Raw genomic sequence first — 11,653 nt, forward strand, 5'->3', positions numbered from 1 at the left:
AAGATCAAAAATATGCACTGTTCAAGCATTCATTCAGAGAACAAAAAGTATTGTCACCACATCAATATAATTAAACTAAATTCAAGGATAATTTCAAAATTCATGTACTTCTTGTTCTTTTGTATTAAAAACATGTTTCATTTAAGAAAGGTGAAGGATTATGGAATTTATTCATAGCTTTAAGACATAGTTACTACATACTAATGATCATGAAGTAGAGACACAAAACATAGATGAACATATAACATAAAAACCGAACAACAGAAAATAAGAACAAGGAATGAGTCCACCTTAGTGGCGTCTTCTTCTTGAAGGACCAATAATGTCCTTAAGCTCTTCTATGTCCCTTCCTTGCCTTTGTTGATCCTCCCTCATTGCTCTTTGATCTTCTCTAATTTCATGGAGAATGATGGAGTGCTCTTGATGTTCCACCCTTAATTGTTCCACATTGTAACTCAAATCTTCTAAGGAAATGTTGAGTTGTTCCCAATAGTTGTTGGGAGGAAAGTGCATCCCTTGAGCCATCTCCGGGATTTCTTGGTGATGAGCTTCCTCATGCGTCTCTTGGGTTCCATGAGTGGGATCTCTTGTTTGCTCCATCCTTTTCTTAGTGATGGGCTTGTCCTCCTCAATGAGGACGTCTCCTTCTATGATAACTCCAGCTGAGTAACATAGATGGCAAATAAGATGAGGAAAAGCTAGCCTTGCAAAAGTAGAGGATTTATCGGCTATTTTGTAGAATTCATGGGAGATGACTTCATGAACTTCTACTTCCTCTCCAATCATGATGCTATGAATCATGATGGCCCAATCCACAGTAACTTCAGATCAGTTGCTAGTGGGGATGATGGAGCGTTGAATGAACTCCAACCATCATCTAGCCACGGCTTGAGGTCCAGTCTTCTTAGTTGAACCGGCTTGCCTTTGGAGTCTCTTTTCCATTGAGCTCTTTCCACACATATGTCCATAAGGACTTGGTCCAATCTTTGATTAAAGTTGACTCTTCTAGTGTAAGGGCGTGCATCTCCTTGCATCATGGGTAAGTTGAACGCCAGCCTCACATTTTTCAGACTAAAATCTAAGTGTTTTCCTCGAACCATTGTAAGATAATTCTTTGGGTTCGGGTTCTTACTTTGATCATGGTTCCTAGTGATTCATGCATTGGCATAGAACTCTTGAACCATTAAGATTCTGACTTGTTGGATGGGGTTGGTTAAAACTTTCCAACCTCTTCTTTGGATCTCATGTCGGATCTCCGGGTACTCATTTTTCTTGAGCTTGAAAGGGACCTCGGGGATCACCTTCTTCTTGGCCACAACATCATAGAAGTGGTTTTGATGGGCTTTGGAGATGAATCTTTCCATCTCCCATGACTCGGAGGTGGAAGCTTTTGTCTTCCCTTTCCCTTTTCTAGAGGATTCTCCGGCCTTAGGTGCCATCAATGGTAATGGAAAAATAAAAAGCTTATGCTTTTACCACACCAAACTTAAAATATTGCTCTCCCTCGAGCAAGAGAAGAACGAAAAGAAGAAGAAAAAGAAGAAAATATGGAGGAGAGGGGGAGAGGTGTATTCGGCCAAGGTATATAAGAGGGGGTTGTGTTGTGTGATAATGAAGGAGAATGGAAGGGTTTATATAGGGAGGGGAGAGGGAATGGGTTCGGCTATTTAGGGTGGGTTTGGGTGGGAAAGAAATTTGAATTTGAAGGTAGGTGGGGTTTATGGGGAAGAGTGGATGGATGTGAGTGGTGAAGGGGGTAATTGGGAAGAGAGATTGAGGTGATTGGTGAAGGGTGATAAACCACTATTTTATGGTTTATCTTATGCTCAATTGAGTAGTTTTTATCAACTCTTTACTCACTTATTCATACAATTCGCATGTTTTACATTTTCCTTCCTGATTTTGTGCTATGATTGAAAACATGCTTCTTTGATCTTATATTTGCTTATTATTAATCCTCTCTTATGACCATTAGATGCCTTGACATGTGTGTTAAGTGTTTTCAGATATTATAGGGCAGGAATGGCTTGGAGGATGGAAAGGAAACATGCAAAAGTGGAAGGAATACAAGAAGTTGGAGAAACTGCAAAGCTGTCAGCCTGACCCTCTCGCACTAAAACGACCATAACTTGAGCTACATAGGTCCAAATGACACGGTTCTAGTTGTGTTGGAAAGCTAACGTCCGGGGCTTCGATTTGATATATAATACGCCATAGTGGCCCTAACGCTAGGCGACGCGACCGCGTGCTCCATGCGGCCGCGTCGCAGTGACGAAAAAATCAGCGTGGCAGATTTCTTCTCCAGCGATTTCTGGGCTGTTTTCGACCCAGTTTTCGGCCCAGAAAACTCAGATTAAAGGCTATAAAGTAGAGGGATTGCATCCATTCAGAGTAGACTTCAGAGGCACTCATAATTCTCTTTTTATTATTTTAGATGTAGTTTTCAGAGAGAGATGTTCTCTCCTCTCTCTTAGGATTAAGATTTAGGACTTCTCTTAGTTTTAGGAGTGACTCTCAATCCCAGGTTCTTTATTTTTATTTATTTTTCAATGTTCCATGTTTAGATTGATTTTCTTGATTAATGTTATTTGAGATATTTTAGATTGATGACTGCTGTCTTTTATTTATATAAATAATTTGGATTTTTCTGTTCCCCTCTTGGCTTTGGTTAAATAATTGGTGACCCTGGAGTTATCGAACTCATTATTGATTGAAAATTGGATTTCTTCATTTCATTAATTCATATTCCAATAACTCTAGCCTTTTCCAAGGAAAGACTAGGACTTGAGGATTCGAACTAATTCATCCACTTAACTTACCTTCATAGTTAGAGGTTAACAAAGTGGGAGAAGAATCCAATTCTCTTTATAATTGATAAGGATAACTAGGATAAGACTTTCAGTCTTTATATCTTGCCAAAAGTTTATTTTACTGTTATTTTATTTTACTTGTCATATAATATATTCCCACCTTACTTCCAAAACCCCAATTTTACTTTTTTATAGCCAATAATAAGAACATACCTCCCTGCAATTCCTTGAGAAGACGACCCGAGGTTTAAATACTCGGTTATCAATTTTAAAGGGGTTTGTTACTTGTGACAACCAAAGCGTTTGTACGAAGGGATTTCTATCGGTTTAGAGACTTTATCTACAACGCGACTGTTTTTATGAAATTCTTTACTAGCAAAAATCCTAACGTCAAAATGGCGCCGTTGGTTGGGAATAATGGCCAATGGCACAAATCGTCCCATGCGAGAGTGTGGCTGGAGGCGTGCCAATGGCACAAATCGTCCCACGCGACCGCGTCGCTGACGCGACCGTGTCATATGGGAATAATGGCCACCCACGCGACTGCGTGCCCCACGCGGCCGCGTGACCAAGATTTCGACGTAAAAGGGTGCACAACCAATTATTGTGGTAGAGTGGTGCCGGATTGGTGCTAAACGCACAATTCTATCCACGCGGCCGCGTGACCCACGCGACCGTGTCACATTCTTCTAGAGCCCACTCACGCGATCGCATGCCCCATGCGATCGCGTCACTTAAAATTTGGCACTAATAATAATTTGAATAGAGAGTTGTGCGAGCGCGAGGCTGCCCTCGCGCCAGTAGCATGAATTGTGTTAGGCGACCGTGTGACCGACGCGATCACGTCAATCAGTACCAGCACAAGTCGCGCGACCGCGTGTTCCACGCATCCGCGTCGCTGCGCCGCACAGCTTACATAATTTTGCCAAATATCTTATCTTTTCTTCCCCAATCCTAATTTCTTCTATCTTTTCTTCTTTCTTCTTTCTTTCTTACTTTATTTCTTTCACTTCTCATTCTTTTTCACCTTCATCCTATTTTACTTCATTTCCTCCCTCCTTTCTTACTCACTTCTTTCCCTTCTCATTCTTCTTATCTTTCATTTTATTTATTTGCATATTTCATTCATTGCATTTTAAAATTGTGCATATTTTTATTTCCTTTTCTGAATTTTTATTGGTGTTAAAAATTTTTCTTATTCAAGCGTTGCATCTTTTCTTGAATTTATTTTGGTAACTTGTTTTACACTGTGGGATGATATTAATTATTTGCCAATGCCAATCTTTTATGATACTTGCACTCCATTTGCATTGGCATGAACTTGTATTGATACTTTCATTATCCACTCTCCTCCCCTATGTTACAAATTTTGTACCACTGGCATGCCATGGCTTCTATTGTTTTCTCACGTACATGTTGAAGCTTCCATGTAAATGAGACCCTTATCATTTGGCATTAACCCACCCATACTTTATTTATTTTCTTATCTTTATTTCTGGGTTACTTTTTTTCCGTTTTTCTTTCAGGATGGCCACCCGGAGGGGAACCGGAAGACATTTACATGGGGAGACAAACAAGTCCATCTGCAAAATCTTGAAGAAAAGCATCAGTTAGAACAGCCCATCCACCTGCACATCTCAGCATGCACCGAGGACGGTGCAATCTTTAAGTGTGGGGAGGTCGATACCGATCTCTATGGGTTAGTACTTTCTTGTCTCAAACACCAATGTTTAAATTTTCTTTGTAGATTAGTTGTTGCATTTGCATACTTGTTTGATTTTTGCATATTTTACCATTTGGTTAAAGTAATATTTTTTTTCAAGAAACCTTTTAGAGCATTCACTAATTTGAATAAAATTTAATGTTACACTTGTTTGAAGAAATATTATTTTGGAACATGGTTTAGAGTTCGGACACACAAAACCTGTGAGATTTTGAGCCTATTTGAATTGGTTGCATTTTATCAACCAAAATTTTGTTTTAGTGTGTATTTTTCTCTCTAAAACTATGATCTTTGTCTTGCTTAATTCTATATTTCCATTGTTTAATGTATGCATGCACTTATATGATTGAGGCCTTGTTTCACTGAGCTTACATACCCATATAGCCTTAACCCTCCATTATCCCTTGCAAACCAATTTGACCCTATTTTACCTATTTGTTCTTCATTCATTATCCCTTGCAAACCAATGTTGAGCCTATTATACCCCTTTATTCTTTACTTTAGCACATCATTAACTCTAAGCGGAAAGCAATAATATCCTTAATTTGAATCCTTGGTTAGCTTAGACTAATGAGAGTGCTCATGAATTAAGTGTGGGAAAGTGAATTTGGAAACATCTGGTTTGAGAATTGAGTATGTTAGAATTTTCAGAAAATGTGAAAGAAATGTTTAGGACATGTTCATGCATTCAATAAATTAATCATATGCATTGAGAAAAACAAAAAAAAATATAATATATAAATAATTATGAAAAAAAAAAGAAAGAGCAAAATAAGTGATAAGGGGACAAAATGTCCTAAAGTAAGTGGTGAAAGCAATGTATATGAGTTGTACTTGAAATTAGAATGCATGAATATGTGGAAAACATGGTTAATGGATGGTTAGATGTTGTATTATGATTACATGGATTGTTTATGTTAGGTGGAGGTAGAAGCATGTTGCATTTAGTTGCATTCATAGGTTGCATCTCATACATTCTATCATTCCTCTTCATCTCTTTATAGTTTTTCTTGAGTTTAGCATGAGGACATGCTATTGTTTAAGTGTGGGGATGTTGATAAACCACTATTTTATGGTTTATCTTATGCTCAATTGAGTAGTTTTTATCAACTCTTTACTCACTTATTCATACAATTCGCATGTTTTACATTTTCCTTCCTGATTTTGTGCTATGATTGAAAACATGCTTCTTTGATCTTATATTTGCTTATTATTAATCCTCTCTTATGACCATTAGATGCCTTGATATGTGTGTTAAGTGTTTTCAGATAATATAGGACAGGAATGGCTTGGAGGATGGAAAGGAAGCTTGCAAAAGTGGAAGGAATACAAGAAGTTGGAGAAATTGCAAAGCTGTCAGCCTGACCCTCTCGCACTAAAACGACCATAACTTGAGCTACAGAGGTCCAAATGACACGGTTCCAGTTGCGTTGGAAAGCTAACGTCCGGGGCTTCCATTTGATATATAATATGTCATAGTGTCCTTGATGCTAGGCGATGCGACCGCGTGCTCCATGCGGCCGCGTCGCAGTGACGAAAAAACCAGCGTGGCAGATTTCTTCTCCAGCGATTTCTGGGCTATTTTCGACCCAGTTTTCGGCCCAAAAAACTCAGATTAAAGGCTATAAAGTAGAGGGATTGCATCCATTCAGAGTAGACTTCAGAGGCACTCATAATTCTCTTTTTATTATTTTAGATGTAGTTTTCACAGAGAGAGGTTCTCTCCTCTCTCTTAGGATTAGGATTTAGGACTTCTCTTAGTTTTAGGAGTGACTCTCAATCTGAGGTTCTTTATTTTTATTTATTTTTCAATGTTCCATGTTTAGATTGATTTTCTTGATTAATGTTATTTGAGATATTTTAGATTGATGACTGCTGTCTTTTATTTATATAAATAATTTGGATTTTTCTGTTCCCCTTTTGGCTTTGATTAAATAATTGGTGACCCTGGAGTTATCGAACTCATTATTGATTGAAAATTGGATTTCTTTATTTCATTAATTCATATTCCAATAACTCTAGCCTTTCCCAAGAAAAGACTAGGACTTGAGGATTCGAATTAATTCATCCACTTAACTTACCTTCATAGTTAGAGGTTAACAAAGTGGGAGAAGAATCCAATTCTCTTTATAATTGATAAGGATAACTAGGATAAGACTTCCAGTCTTTATACCTTGCCAAAAGTTTATTTTACTGTTATTTTAATTTACTTGTCATATAATATATTCCCACCTTACTTCCAAAACCCCAATTTTACTTTTTTATAGCCAATAATAAGAACATACCTCCCTACAATTTCTTGAGAAGACGACCCGAGGTTTAAATACTCGGTTATCAATTTTAAAGGGGTTTGTTACTTATGACAACCAAAACGTTTGTACGAAGAGATTTCTGTCGGTTTAGAGACTATATCTACAACGCGACTACTTTTATGAAATTCTTTACTGGCAAAAATCCTAACGTCAAAGGGTTTTTGGGAAAGTGTGTTATAGGATTAATTAGGAGGTAATGTGGGAATATGTTAGGTGGAGATCCTGTGGGGTCCACAGATCCTGAGGTGTCAAGGATTTACATCCCTGCACCAATTAGGCATGTAAAATGCCTTAGCATACCATTCTGGCGTTTAAACGCCGAAGTGGTGCACGTTCTGGGCGTTCAGTGCCCATGTGTAGCATGTTTCTGGTGTTGAACGCCAGTTCCATGCTTGTTACTGGCGTTCAGCGCCAGCTTTCCTCTGGGCATATTCCTGGCATTCAAACGCCAGGATGTTGCTTGTTTCTGGCGTTCAGCGCCAGATCCATGCTCTGTTCTGGTGTTGAACGCCAGCCAGATGCTCCTTACTGGCGTTTAAACGCTAGTAAGTCCTTCCACCAGGGTGTGATTTTTCTTCTGCTGTTTTTGATTCTGTTTTTAATTTTGATATTTTTCGTGGCTTCACATGATCATGAACCTACTAAAACACAAAATAACAATAAAAATAAAATTAGATAAATAAAAATTGGGTTGCCTCCCAACAAGCGCTTCTTTAATGTCAATAGCTTGACAGCGGGCTCTCATGGAGCCTCACGGGTGATCAGGTCAATGTTGTGGACTCCCAACACCAAACTTAGAGTTTGGATATGGGGGTTCAACACCAAACTTAGAGTTTGATTGTGGGGGCTCTGTTTGACTCTGTATTGAGAGAAGCTCTGCATGCTTACTCTCTCTTGTTACAGAAGGATAGCCGTGTGCCTTAAACACAAGGTAGTCCCCATTTAATTGAAGGACTAATTCTCCTCTGTTAACATCTATCACAGCTTCTGATGTGGCTAGGAAAGGTCTTCTAAGGATGATGCATTCATCCTCCTCCTTCCTAGTGTCTAAGATTATAAAATCAGTAGGAATGTAAAGGCCTTTAACCTTTACCAACACGTCCTCTACTGATCCATAAGCTTGTCTTACTGACTTGTCTGCCAATTGTAATGAGAATAAGGCAGGCTGTACCTCAATGATCCCCAGCTTCTCTATTACAAAGAGTGGCATAAGATTTATGCCTGACCCTAGGTCACACATAGCTTTTTCAAAGGTCATGGTGCCTATGGTACAGGGTATTAAGAATTTCCCAGGATCTTGTTTCTTTTGAGGTAGAGTTTGCTAAACCCATGTATCAAGTTCACTAATGAGCAAGGGAGGTTCACCTTCCCAAGTCTCATTACCAAATAACTTGGCATTTAGCTTCATGATGGCTCCTAGATATTGAGCAACTTGCTCTCCAGTTACATCTTCATCCTCTTCAGAGGAAGAATAGTCTTCAGAGCTCATGAATGGTAGAAGGAGATTTAGTGGAATCTCTATGGTCTCTATATGAGCCTCAGATTCCTTTGGATCCTCAATAGGGAACTCCTTCCTGCTTGAGAGACGTCCCAGGAGGTCTTCCTCACTAGGATTTTCGTCCTTCTCCTCCTTTGTGCATTCGGCCATATTGATTACATCAATGGCCTTGCACTCTCCTTTTGGATTCTCTTCTGTATTGCTGGGGAGAATACTGGGAGGAGTTTCAATGACTTTCTTACTCAGCTGGCCCACTTGTGCCTCCAAATTTCTAATGGAGGATCTTGTCTCATTCATGAAACTTAAAGTGGCCTTTGACAGATCAGAGACTAAGTTTGCTAAATTAGAAGGGCTCTGCTCAGAATTCTCTGTCTGTTGCTGAGAAGATGATAGAAAAGGCTTGTTATTACTGTGCCTGTTTCTTCCACCATTATTAAAGCCTTGTTGAGGCTTTTGTTGATCCTTCCATGAGAAATTTAGATGATTTCTCCATGATGAATTATAGGTGTTTCCATAAGGTTCACCTATGTAGCTAACCTCTGCCATTGCAGGGTTTTTAGGATCATAAGCTTCTTCAGAAGCTGTCTCTTTAGTACTGTTGGATGCATTTTGCCATCTATTCAGACTTTGAGAAATCATGTTGACTTGCTGAGTCAATACTTTGTTCTGAACCAATATGGCATTCAGAGCATCAATTTCAAGAAATCCCTTCCTCTGAGGCGTTCTATTATTCACGGAATTCCTCTCAGAAGTGTACATGAATTGGTTATTTGCAACCATGTCAATAAGTTCCTGAGCTTCTGCAGGCGTTTTCTTTAGGTGAATGGATCCACCTGCAGAGTGGTCCAATGACATTTTAAAAAACTCAGATAGACCATAATAGAATATATCTAATATGGTCCATTCTGAAAACATGTCAGAAGGACACTTTTTGGTCATCTGCTTGTATCTTTCCCAAGCTTCATAGAGGGATTCACCATCTTTTTGCTTGAAGGTCTAAACATCCACTCTAAGCTTGCTCAGATTTTGAGGAGGAAAGAATTTATCCAAGAAGGCCGTGACCAGCTTATCCCAGGAGTCCAGGCTATCTTTAGGTTGTGAGTCCAACCATGTTCTAGCTCTGTCTCTTACAGCAAAAGGGAAAAGCATGAGCTTATAGACTTTAAGATCTACTCCATTCGTCTTAACAGTCTCACAAATCTGCAAGAACTCAGTTAAAAACTGGTAAGGATCTTCAGATGGAAGTCTATGAAACTTGCAGTTCTGTTGCATTAGAGCAACTAATTGAGGTTTCAGCTCAAAATTGTTTGCTCCAATGGCAGGAATTGAGATGCTTCTTCCATCAAACTTGGACGTTGGTTTAGTGAACTCACCAAGCATCCTCCTTGTATTATTGTTGTTGGGTTCGGCTGCCATCTCCTTCTCTTGTTCGAAAATTTCAGAAAGGTTGCCTCTGGATTGTTGTAATTTAGCTTCTCTTAGTTTCCTTTTCAGAGTCCTTTCATGTTCTGGATCAGCTTCAACAAAGATGTCTTTTTCCTTATTATTAGTAGAAGAAGAAAGGAATAAGAGTGGAGAATCCAATCACAAGGGTGAGGATAGAGGCAGTGATTAGAGATGAAGAGAAGTGAAGAGAAGTGTTAGTAAATAAATAAATATATAAAGAAGAAGAGAAGAGAGGGAGAATTCGAAAATAATTTCAAAAAAGTAGTTAATGATTTTCGAAAATTAAAGATAAGATATAATTAAAATTAAAATTTAAAACAATTAAAAAGAAATTTTGAAAAAGAGATGAGATATTTTCGAAAATTAAAGAGGGAAAAGTAGTTAGGTGGTTTTGAAAAAGATAAGAAACAAACAAAAGTTAAATAGTTAGTTGAAAAAGATATTAAAGTCAAATTTGAAAAGATAAGAAGATAAGAAGTTAGATAAGATATTTTGAAATCAAATTTTTGAAAAAGATGAAATTTTGAAAAAGATATGATAAAAAGATATGATTAAAAAGATATGGTTGGAAAAGATTTAATTTTTAAAATTAAAATTAATTACTTAACTAACAAGAAACTAAAAGATAGGTTCTAGAATTTAAAGATTGAACCTTTCTTAACAAGAAAGTAACAAACTTCAAATTTTTGAATCAATCATATTACTTGTTAGTATAATTTTCGAAAATCAAGATAGAATTAAGAAAAAGATTTTTGAAAAATATTTAAAAAGATTTTCGAAAATTAAAAAAATAAAAAAAGATTTAATTTTTGAAAAAGATTTTGAAAAGATAAGATTTTTAAAATTGAAAATTTGATTTGACTTGTAAGAAACAACTAATTTTAAAAATTTTTGACTAAGTCAACTCAAATTTTCGAAAATTATGAGAAAATTAAGGAAAAGATATTTATTTATGAATTTTTAATTATGAGAGGGAAAAACAACAAAAATGACTCACAACATGAAAATTATGAATCAAAACTCATGATGCATGCAAGAACACTATGAATGTCATGATGAACATCAAGAACATATTTTTGAAAAAATTTCAATGCAAAGAAAACATGCAAGACACCAAACTTAGAATTCTTTAATGCATGGACACTATGAATGCAAAAATGCATATAAAAAACAACATACAACACAAAACAAGAAAACATCAAGATCAAACAAGAAGACTTGTCAAGAACAATTTGAAGATCGTGAAGAACACCATGAATGCATGAATTTTCGAAAAATGCAAGAAAAAATTTTTAAAGCATGCAATTGACACCAAACTTAAAAATTGACTCAAGATTCAAACAAGAAACACAAAATATTTTTGGTTTTTATGATTTTATGATTTTTTTTTGTATTTTATTTTATTTTTTCGAAAAACATATAGGAAAAAGAAAATAAGAAATTCAAAATCTTTAAGAAGAATTCCAGGAATCTTTCAATATTAGCCCAAAGCTCCAATCAAAGGGTTGGACATGGCTTAATAGCCAGTCAGCTTTAGGATGGAATTACATGCATTGTGGTGATTTGTTGAAGACCAATTCCAAAGGAGTTTGAATATGGCTTTGCAGCCAGCCAGGATTCAACATGCTTCATGAAACTCTGGAATCCATTCTTAAATGTTTTGAAGCCATAGAATGATATATTTTAAAAAAATTTGAAAATAGGAATAAAAATTTTTTTTGAAAGATTTTTGAAAAGTTTGTGAAAAGAAAATTACCTAATCTGAGCAACAAGATGAACCGTCAGTTGTCCATACTCGAACAATCCCCGGCAACGGCCCCAGAAACTTGGTGGACAAAATTGTGATCATCAACAATGGCTCCAA

General features: G+C 37.0%; 1 non-coding gene across 1 annotated transcript; it reads left to right on the top strand.

Moving 5' to 3' along the window:
- The first annotated feature begins 9,256 nt into the window (after positions 1–9,256).
- On the top strand, positions 9,257–9,360 carry LOC127742742 (small nucleolar RNA R71). The gene has a single exon (XR_008004132.1). It is a non-coding gene; the product is annotated as a small nucleolar RNA R71 (small nucleolar RNA).
- The last annotated feature ends 2,293 nt before the right edge of the window (positions 9,361–11,653 follow it).

This window comes from Arachis duranensis, chromosome 1, assembly GCF_000817695.3.
Source record: "Arachis duranensis cultivar V14167 chromosome 1, aradu.V14167.gnm2.J7QH, whole genome shotgun sequence".
NCBI classification, from domain to species: domain Eukaryota; kingdom Viridiplantae; phylum Streptophyta; class Magnoliopsida; order Fabales; family Fabaceae; genus Arachis; species Arachis duranensis.